General features: G+C 39.0%; 1 pseudogene across 1 annotated transcript; it reads right to left on the reverse strand.

Annotated features, from left to right (window-relative positions):
• Positions 1 to 8,042: 8,042 nt before the first annotated feature.
• On the reverse strand, positions 8,043 to 9,267 carry LOC307191941 (vacuolar protein sorting-associated protein 37A-like; annotated as a pseudogene). The gene has a single exon. The product of its transcript is annotated as a vacuolar protein sorting-associated protein 37A-like (transcript).
• Positions 9,268 to 9,695: the final 428 nt, after the last annotated feature.

Below are 9,695 nucleotides of genomic sequence, written 5' to 3' on the forward strand. Positions count from 1 at the left end.
AAAGTAGTCTGGCAGTTACTTGAGTGATTAAATATGAGTTACCATATGACCCAGCAATCTCACTCCAGGGTATACACTCAACAGAAATGAAAACTTATGTCCACAAAGAAACTTGTACATAAATGCCTGTGGCAGCATTATTCATAATAGCCAAAAGGTAGAAACAACCCAAATGTCCATCAAAGGATGAATGTATAAATAAAATATGGTAAATCCATACAATAGAATATTATTTAGGCATAGAAAGTTACGAAATACTTGCTACATACTACAATACAAATGAACTCTGAAAATATTATGCTAAGTGAAAAAAGCCAGTCACAAAAGACCACATATTATATGATTCCATTCCTATGAAATGTCCAGAACAGGTAAGTCTATAGAGACAAAAAGTAGATTAGTGGTTTCTTAGGGCTAGCAGAGGGCATAGGGTATGGGGATTGATAGCTAAAAGTTGTGGGGGTTCTTTTTGAGGTAATGAAAATATTCTAAAATTGTGGTGATAGTTGCACACATTTGTGAATATACTAAAAACCAATGAATCGTACATTTAAATGGGTGAATCATGTGGTATGTGAATTGTATCTCAGTAAAGTTGTTAGAATAAATGAAAATTTTAAAACCTTTAGTGATCTACATAGTAAAGCCCAATCTCATCTCACCCATGCTGCATTCTGTGCAGGGCTGGCTTCATGGCCGCATGCTTAGCAGTACACCATCACTGGGCTCCACAATGATGCAATCAGTCCTGACTCAGTGTTTCATCCCCACACTGTCCCTGGATGTTCCAGACTGCTCCATGGGTCCAGTTAACTCTCGTTCATGCTGTTTCCTTTGCTCAGAATGTCTTTCCCAATTGCCCCTTCTTTCTGAGTTCTGCCAGGGAAACACCTACTTATCTTCCAGGTTTATTCACTGGTCACCTCCATTTTAAAACGTTTACCCAACTTTCCCAGGCTGATTGACCACTCTGGCTTTTGTGGTCCATTCTACAAACTTCTATCACAGCATCTCTGGAGCTTGTTTGCTCATGTGTTTCTTTCTCCCTACTTAGACTGTGAGCTTTTCATTGGCAAAGATATTGCCACTGTGTTTTTCTTCTGCATCTTTTCACTGCTTGACCCTGTTTGACATCTGCTGGCTCATCCCTGCCACATAGTGAAATTGAAGCTTAAGAAGAAAGATCAGGCAGTTCTATCTTGGTTTACCTCACACCCTGCCCCTGCTGCTCTGTGGTCCTTTGTGTTCTGATGATTGCAGAGGGCCTCCTTCCAGATTATCTGTCCAAATGCTGAATCTGAATCTGAACTCTGACCCATGCTAGCAAGCGTTTGGCTATGCCGTACACCCTGGCTGGTGTCTGTTGAACATATACCTCTGGAAGTTGACTGCAGAACTTGAACTGGACTGTGAACTTTGCCAGGCCTCTCCAGTTCAGCTATCAACTCTGCTTTGATATAAGACTGATGGTACCAAGGTCCATAACCTGAGCACTTCCCAAGCTGTCCCAACCCAGGTCCTGGTTCTGTGTTCTTAGGCAGGGTTATCCCATGTTAGCTGTGGCTTGGCAAAGTTTCCTCTAATCCTAACCGCACCCTCTCCTATCAGCACAGTTTTCTCTGACCCTTTCTGTCTTTAAAAAAAAAATAATACCCTTTTAGAATCTTTTTAAAAATTGAAGTATAGTTGATTTAAAATGTTGTGTTAATTTCTGTTATACAGCAAAGTGATTCAGTGATACTTATATATACATTCTTTTTGTATGTTCTTTTCCATTATGGTTTATCACAGGATATTGAATATATTTCCCTGTGCTATACATTAGGATCTTTTTGTTTATCCATCCTATATATAACAGTGTGCATTTGCTAACCCCAAATTCCCACTCCATCCCTCCTCCTCCTCCCCCTTGGGAACCACAAGTCTGTTCTCTATGTCTGCAAATCTGTTTCTGTTTCATAGATAAGTTCATTTCTGTCATATTTTAGATTCCACATGTAAGTGATACCATACGGTATTTGTCTCTTTCTGACTTACTTCACTTAGTATGAAAATCTCTAGTTCCATCCATGTTGCTGCAAATGGCATTACTTCATTCTTTTTTATGGCTGAGTAATATTCCATTGTCTATATGTACCGCATCTTCTTTATCCATTCATCTGTCAGTGGACATGTAGGTTGTTTCCATGTCTTGGCTATTGTGAATAGTGCTGCTACGAACATAGGGGTACATGTATCTTTTTGAGTTATAGTTTTGTCTGGATATGTGCCCTGCAGTGGGATTGCTGGATCATATGGCAATTCTATTTTTAGTTTTTTGATGAACCTCCATACTGTTTTCCATAGTGGCTGTACATTACCATTAACAGTGTAGGAAGGTTCCTTTTTCTCTACACCCTCTCCAGCATTTACTATTTGTAAACTTTTTAATGATGGCCATTCTGACTGGTGTGAGGTAATACTTCATTGTAGTTTTGATTTGCATTTCTCTAATAATTAGGAGTGTTGAGCATCTTTGCATGTGCCTGTTGGCCATCTGTATGTCTTCTTTGGAGAAATGTCTATTTAGTTCTTAGTTCCCATTTTTTGATTAAGTTGTTTGTTTTTTTGCTGTTGAGTTGTATGAGCTGTTTGTATATTTTGGAAATTAAGCCCTTGTCAGTTGCATCATTTGCAAATATTTTCTCCCATTCTATAGGTTGTCTTTTCATATTGTTTATGGTTTCCTTTGCTGTGCAAAAGCTTGTAAGTTTAATTAGGTCCCATTTGTTTATTTTTGCTTTTATTTCTATTGCCTTGGGAGAATGACCTAAGAAAACATTGGTACAATTTATGTCAGAGAATGTTTTTCCTATGTTCTTTTCCAGGAGTTTTATGGTGTCATGTCTTATATTTAAGTCTCTAAGCTATTTTGAGTTTAGTTTTTTTTTTTTTTTTTTTGAGTTTAGTTTTGTGTATGGTGTAAGAGTGTGTTCTAACTTCATTGATTTACATGCAGCTGTCCAACTTTCCCAACACCCCTTGCTGAAGAGACTGTCTTCTTCCTGTCATATATTCTTGCCTCCTTTGTCAAAGATTAATTGGCCATAGGTGTGTACGTTTATTTACGAGCTCTCTATTCTGTTCCATTGATCCAGATGTCTGTTTTTGTGTCAATACCACACTCTTTTGATTACTGTAGCTTTGTAGTATTGTCTGAAATCTGGGAGGGTTATGCCTCCTGCTTTTTTGTTTTCCTCAGGATTGCTTTGGCAATTGTGTGACCCCTCTCTTTCTCTGCCTGCCCACAGCATCCTATGTTTACACCAAGTGCTTATGACTGCACCTAATGGACTATCCTGTAATCATTGTCTGTCTGCCTGTTTCCCTCTCCCACTAGATCTAGGCTAGAGCTTGTCAACAATTTTTTCTACTTTAACACATGATAGTGATTTTCATTTGCTGGCACACCTCCATGGATTTATCCAGATGAATTTTAACTCTATCCCTTCTATTCCTACTCAAGAATGTGTATCATGATGCCAGTAAATGAGTACAAAGTTATTATAAGGATAACCAAATCCATTCTAATCTTTTAAAGTAAATATTTCACCAACTTCAGTACTTTGTTATTAATAGCAAATCACTTGTGCTAGCCCTCTTGGGTGGCTGCACTACACCAATGTTTTATGAGGGCCTCTGTGCAGAATCATGGGTTCCCAGGAGCTGGAGCTACATCACAGCTGTCTCTGTAAACCCAGTGTCTAGCACGTTTTCTGACAGTAGCAGGTACTCAGTATGTGGTTGTTAAATTGGTCGCTGATGATGAATTATAAAATAAGATTAATTTTTTTACAATTCCCTGGGTTTTCATAAAAACAAAAAGGAGACCGAGGGTAACTATCTCCAGATATGTCAGCTGTCTAATGGAGGCAGCTTCTAAGGCCAGAGTTCTTTAGAATTGGGTTTCCTTTCACAATAAGGCCATGAAAGAGCTTACTGTTCAGGAGAAGTAATATACAATGTAGTTAATGAGCCGGTCCACTCCTGGAATATTGTTAATTTTACACACGGATGAGTGGTTTCCAGTCTGTAATTATGGATCTCTTTTCGGTATCCGTATGGAATCCACTACGTGAATCCATAAATCTATTTCATATTCTTTTGGTCAGATGCTTACATAATAATACTTCTAGGGTATTATTACTCCAAGGAGCTCACAATCACAAGTAGCACAGTAGAAATAACTTCTGTCTTAAAGAACATGATTCTAATACTGTGTCCACTAGTATCAAAAGTGTGACTTTAGCCAAGTCACTTTGCTTTGCTGAGGCTTTAAAATGGGAATTAATTGAATAGTCTCTAATCTCCTCGCTCACTCTAAAGTTCCTGAGTCTAACAAGTATTGAAAGACTTTAGAAAGTACATGGACAGATCGTCGCCCTACAAAATGAGAATAAAAAATTGTAAAGGTTAGTCAAAATATTTATGTAGCCTTCCAAGGAGGAAAGATTGGTGCCTTAGCCCCCAAGTCACAGGAGACACTGGGCTCCCTTGTTCATTTCTATACAGAATGGGTACCTAGCCAGGGATGGGGAAAAACAAAGTAATTATGTCAAGAGTTCCAGATTTGCCACACGGCTGATACACATGGACTGTGTCTTGGAGTGGCTCCATAATTAGGGCCAGACAAGATCCTTTGGGGAGTGTAGTAGGGTTTGGATTGTGGTTTAGACAGAGCATTGCTTCTTCTGGCATTTAGGATTCACCAGCCTATAGTTGTCCTCACCAGTCTGTGAGATTTGTGAGAGGGCAGCCTGTCTAACTTGAAAGAGTGATGTGATGGGAACTGGAGTCCAAAGGAAAGATGAGCCTTTGAAGGCAGAGAGACATAGCTTCCACAGGAGGTAACAGGAGGAAGGATGGAGAAACAGGTATTGACACAGGTAGGTTTCACATATGGAGGTGAGAATGTGAGGGTGTTCCCATCTAATAATATCTGTTTCCTCAAAAAGTCAAGAGTCAAGGTCATCAACTGAGAATGAAAAGGGAAGTGGGTGTAGGAGGTTTTTTGAGAGGGAAGGGGTATGAAATAATTGTCTTAGAGAGTGGGAAAGTGAGCTTGCTAGGGAAACACTGTAGACTTTCCAGGATGTGTTGCATGCCCATTTGAGATATGTATTCATGAATTTAAGTGGTGCTCTAGCATCACCAAGATACAGGAAAAGAGGCTATTCAGGTTCAACCAGGGTTTTGTTAGGATTGTACACTCAAAGGTGAAAGCATAAAGGGAGTGATAGTCTTGATGATTACCAAAATAGATAGCTGAAGACAGAACAAGGGTATGTTAGCAATAGATAGAAGGGTCATTGAAAATTGTAGCAGTGGAGGAGGTTGTTAAGAGAATAAGTGAGCTCAAAGAAATAGAAGCTGGGAGCTAGAAATGGGATGTTTGAAACAGATTATGGGAATGGCTGGCTGAGGTGCTGTGGAAGAAAAAGTCTCTGGAATTGAGTGGGTTGAGAAATTGAGACACTGAGGTGTATGATGGGTCATCTGTATGGATGTCATCATCACTAAGAATGATGCCAGAAGTCGGAGTGATAAGGAAGACTCTGGTCTAGGATCTAGGATCTAATCCTGTCAAAGAAGGAGTGGGGTAACTAGGAGATAAGAATATGATAGCATTGGGGAGGTAGAACAGCTAGTATAGTGGGCTGGCATGAGCTTCAAATTCATAGAAGGAAGGGGGAAGTGATTTCATGTTGCAATGGAAAGCATGGAGGATAATCTACCTTCTAACCCTTTTGTATGTGCAATGTGAGAGGGGAAAAAAATCACCTCTACTTGAGAAGATTACAGAAAAAGCAATGCCGTTAGGAGGTAACCTGGTTTCATTTAAGGCAAAGAGAAGGGAATGTTCAGTGAAGACATTGAAGATACAGTGTTTACTAACGAGGAATTTTAGAGAATTCAAGAGCAACATTTGGAAGGGAAGGTAGGGTGGTGTGCTGGGTCAGATTCAGGGATGTATTGGGCAGAGTGGGGGAAATTGACGACAGTGGAAGAGTGTGGACTTCTAAAAGGGCAGGGATAGAATCGTAGATGTGAAGTCTCTACCCCGAGAGGGCCAAAGGGTCTCAATACTTATCTCAGTGGTAAGATAGCTTAGGAATCTTACCTTTCTGTACTTTCTATGCTGAATTGTGGAGGCTTTTAGGTAAGAGTAGGAGTAAAGCAAACCTCTGGGGCATGAACTTATTTTCAAGTTATAATTATGAACTTGTGGTTCAGTAGAACTTGTTTAATAAATATACTGGTAGAAACCATTAGAGCTCAGAAAATGATAAGGCATTGGCAGTAGGAGACTGTCTAATAACATACAATATCACTGGTTGATAAGTGAAAAATCACTGTTTCTTCTCCACCATAAGTTCTTCACCTGGTCCAGATTTTCGGGAGGGAGAATCCATAACTTTCACTAAATTCTCAAAGCAGTCTTTGAACCTCCAAAAGATTACCAACCACTGGTCTACATGATCAATCAAACATTGGATGAGTTTATTTTTCTCTGAATTAATTGAAATTCAGTCTGGATTTACCAAGCTTTTTGTCATCACTTGGACACAAATGTTAATCTTTAGTTTACATAATCGAGTTCTCTGTGAACTCTTGTTGGAGTATAATGAGGAATACTATGCAGAGGAAGCTTAGTAATTTCCCATAATTCCTAAGAGAGCCTTTTCAATGTACTGCACTTCATAAATCAATGAGTAAATAAAGAGACATGGTTAACAGACAACGGCATGTTGTCCCTATGAATATGCTTGATTGCATAAGAAAAAAGCCTCCATGAACTACTTGGGATATACATTAATGGTTTGAATAGTACTCTGCACAAAAACAAATACCTCATTAACAGACTTCATTGGAATCGATGATAATTCTGACCTGTAGTCAGAATTTTTATGTCTTTGCATTAAGAAAAATGTGTTTGATATGAATATTAATCATATAAACAAAGGAAATGAACAGCTTATTTGAATGAAGTCCTTTAGTCCAATAAGCTATTTTCAAAAGCATTTGGAAAACCATAGAGTTTTTGAATAGTACCGATGAATATGTTAATGACAAATGGTTATTTATTTACTAAAGAACTCATAAACATTTTCTAAGAACCACAGCCCTACTTCACTACCCTGCCAGTCAACAATGTGACTATAGGTCCTCACGCTATAAGCCCCACATGCGCCCTCCAGTTAGTGTATATTTATTAAAGTTAATCAATTTTTCCTTTTCTCTCAAATCCATAAATATAAAAATAGACAATAATTCTATTGTAAAAGACTATTTTGACACAGATATTCAGGCTTGTGAGTTAATGAAACTAATAGTTTCCTTTGGCTTGTGATAATTTCAAATGCTTTGAAACGATTCGTAGATGGCTGGATAAATTGAAGTTTTTTTGTTTTGTTTTGTTTTTGTTTGTAAAAACAGCTGGTTTATTCTTTTGATTTATTGTATGTATTAAAAGTTACTTCCTTGAGATGGCACATTGGCAGGTTTGCTGTTTCCTGACACTGTGAATATTTAAAAACAAATTATTTTTGAAAGTTTTATCATCCAGAAAGAAACAGGAAGAATAAGAGTTTTTCTACAGTTGAAATGGTAATTTTTCAAAAAACGTTGAGAGGAAAAAATATAAACCATTCTTGATAAAGCAATGAGGCAGTTTCAAATTAAAATTACAAATTTAAATGAAGTAATTTTATAAAATATTGAAACTAGCTAAAATTACATGCATAGGTATTTAATCAATAGTAAGAGATGAACAGCAGTGGAACTTAAATATGATAGGATTTATCAACAATAATTAAACATTTTTAGTGCAAATAGTGCAGGAAAATTTCTCAAAGCAAAGATCATAGCAATCATTCTAATCTGTACAAAATTAGTCTCAGTTCTGTATACAATCTATATAGTTTATCTATGAATTCAGCCGCTGTGATGAAATGCCAATTTTCAAATCGTAAACATAAATGTGCTTAGTTTTGTGTCCCATTCCTCTCTTGGCAGTTCATGTTTTCAGGAAAATCTACAGTGGAGCATGAAATTGGCTGTGCATTGCTATCACTTGTTGAAGTTTCTCTCCCTTGGCTCTTCTACAGTGGCAAATTGTTTTCTTTTCCATGAAGCTACTGAGAAAATCATCTATATCAGTTTTTCCCTCCAAGAAATCTTCTGCAGTATTATCAGATTCCTCCTCACCTTCATGTGCAGCTACTTTCAATTTTGCCTATTGGGCACTCTCACTACAGCTCTTGCTAAGTTCGTGTTGCCTTTGCATCTTCTTTTCAAAAGTTGATTTCTTTTGTGTAAGTAATTCATACTCATCTAAAACAGTTTGCCTTTTGGCTTGCAAGCTGGGCTCCAAAAGGAGATGTTTTCTTGCTAGTTCCTCAGTACTTTTTACTAAGTCATCCTTGTCAGTAATAATTTGTTTTAGTTGAGGCAAAGTCAGAAACTGTAATACCTCCTCTTGTTCATTCATATCTGTAAGTTGTGATACACTTAGTTCTGAGAGTTCTGGAAATGCATCAGGGATATCAGGCATCTTGTAACCAAAGGCATTTTGGCTTATCGGTGCTGAAGTGTCTGTTGTGGGAATTGGCAATGGCAGATTTGAAAGGACACCAAATGAAGGAGCAGCAGAGCGGATTTGGCTGTTGTATAGCTTGTTGTTGAAGAGGAAACAGTGTCAGCAACAGATAAAGAACTGATGGTCCTGGTAGCTTCTTGTGGGGAATATGGAGGAAGAAATGGAAAACCCTGAGAAGCATAAGGAGGAATCCCACCTGGGTTACTGTGCAGGTATGGGAATGCTGTTGAAGCAGGAACTGAAATTGGAGGATTCTTCCAAAACTCATCCAATAGACTCTGAATAATTTTCCCAAGGTCTGAGCGCATTGTTAAAATTGTTTCCTAATGAAGAGGTAACATACACTCCTTGTTTATCCACTAAGTGATGTCGTATTGGTGGATAAACACTGATCACTGGTTTTTCCTGAGGAAATTGTGGAGGAAGCAATATATTAATGCTAATTGTCAGGGTGTTTACAGTGAATGGCAACCTGTATTCCACATCTTTCTGTATTTCAGTTACACTGGGGTGTGCGTTCCAGAGGGACTCGATCAGGTGCCACTTCTGCTGTTGGAGGCTGGGGAGACTACCGCGGGGTCCCACCGCAGGGGAGGAGGTGCTGTTGGTCAGGGAAACAGCCAGCTCATCCTCCACGGGTGCCCGGGCCCGAGGCCCTAGAAGGCTCTGGCCTGCTTCTCCCAGCTGCTCAGCGCGGCGGTTCTCCACTGACAGAGGGGGAGCGGGCAGGGATGCCCCAGCTCAAGTGCTGGGGAGCCGCGTCTTCTCTAAGCAAGCCAGCCGGGGGTCCTAGCTCAGGGGGCCATGCTCTGACTGGGGACAGCTGGAGACAGGGAACTCGCCGCCTGGGACTGGCAGTCCTACCTTCACGGCCCTGACGGCCCAACCAGCCGATAAACTGAAGTTTTCAGATAAGGTTTTATTTTACTGTTCTTAGGACAATGAAGGTAAATCAAATTGTATAATCTTAGAAGCTAAAATAATAAAATTTGGAATACAAATACAAAACGCTGTCTATAATATGAGCTAGATCGTCTTTTATTCCCTATATGTAACA

The sequence above is a fragment of the Stenella coeruleoalba genome, assembly GCF_951394435.1.
Source record: "Stenella coeruleoalba genome assembly, chromosome: 9".
NCBI classification, from domain to species: Eukaryota; Metazoa; Chordata; class Mammalia; order Artiodactyla; family Delphinidae; genus Stenella; species Stenella coeruleoalba.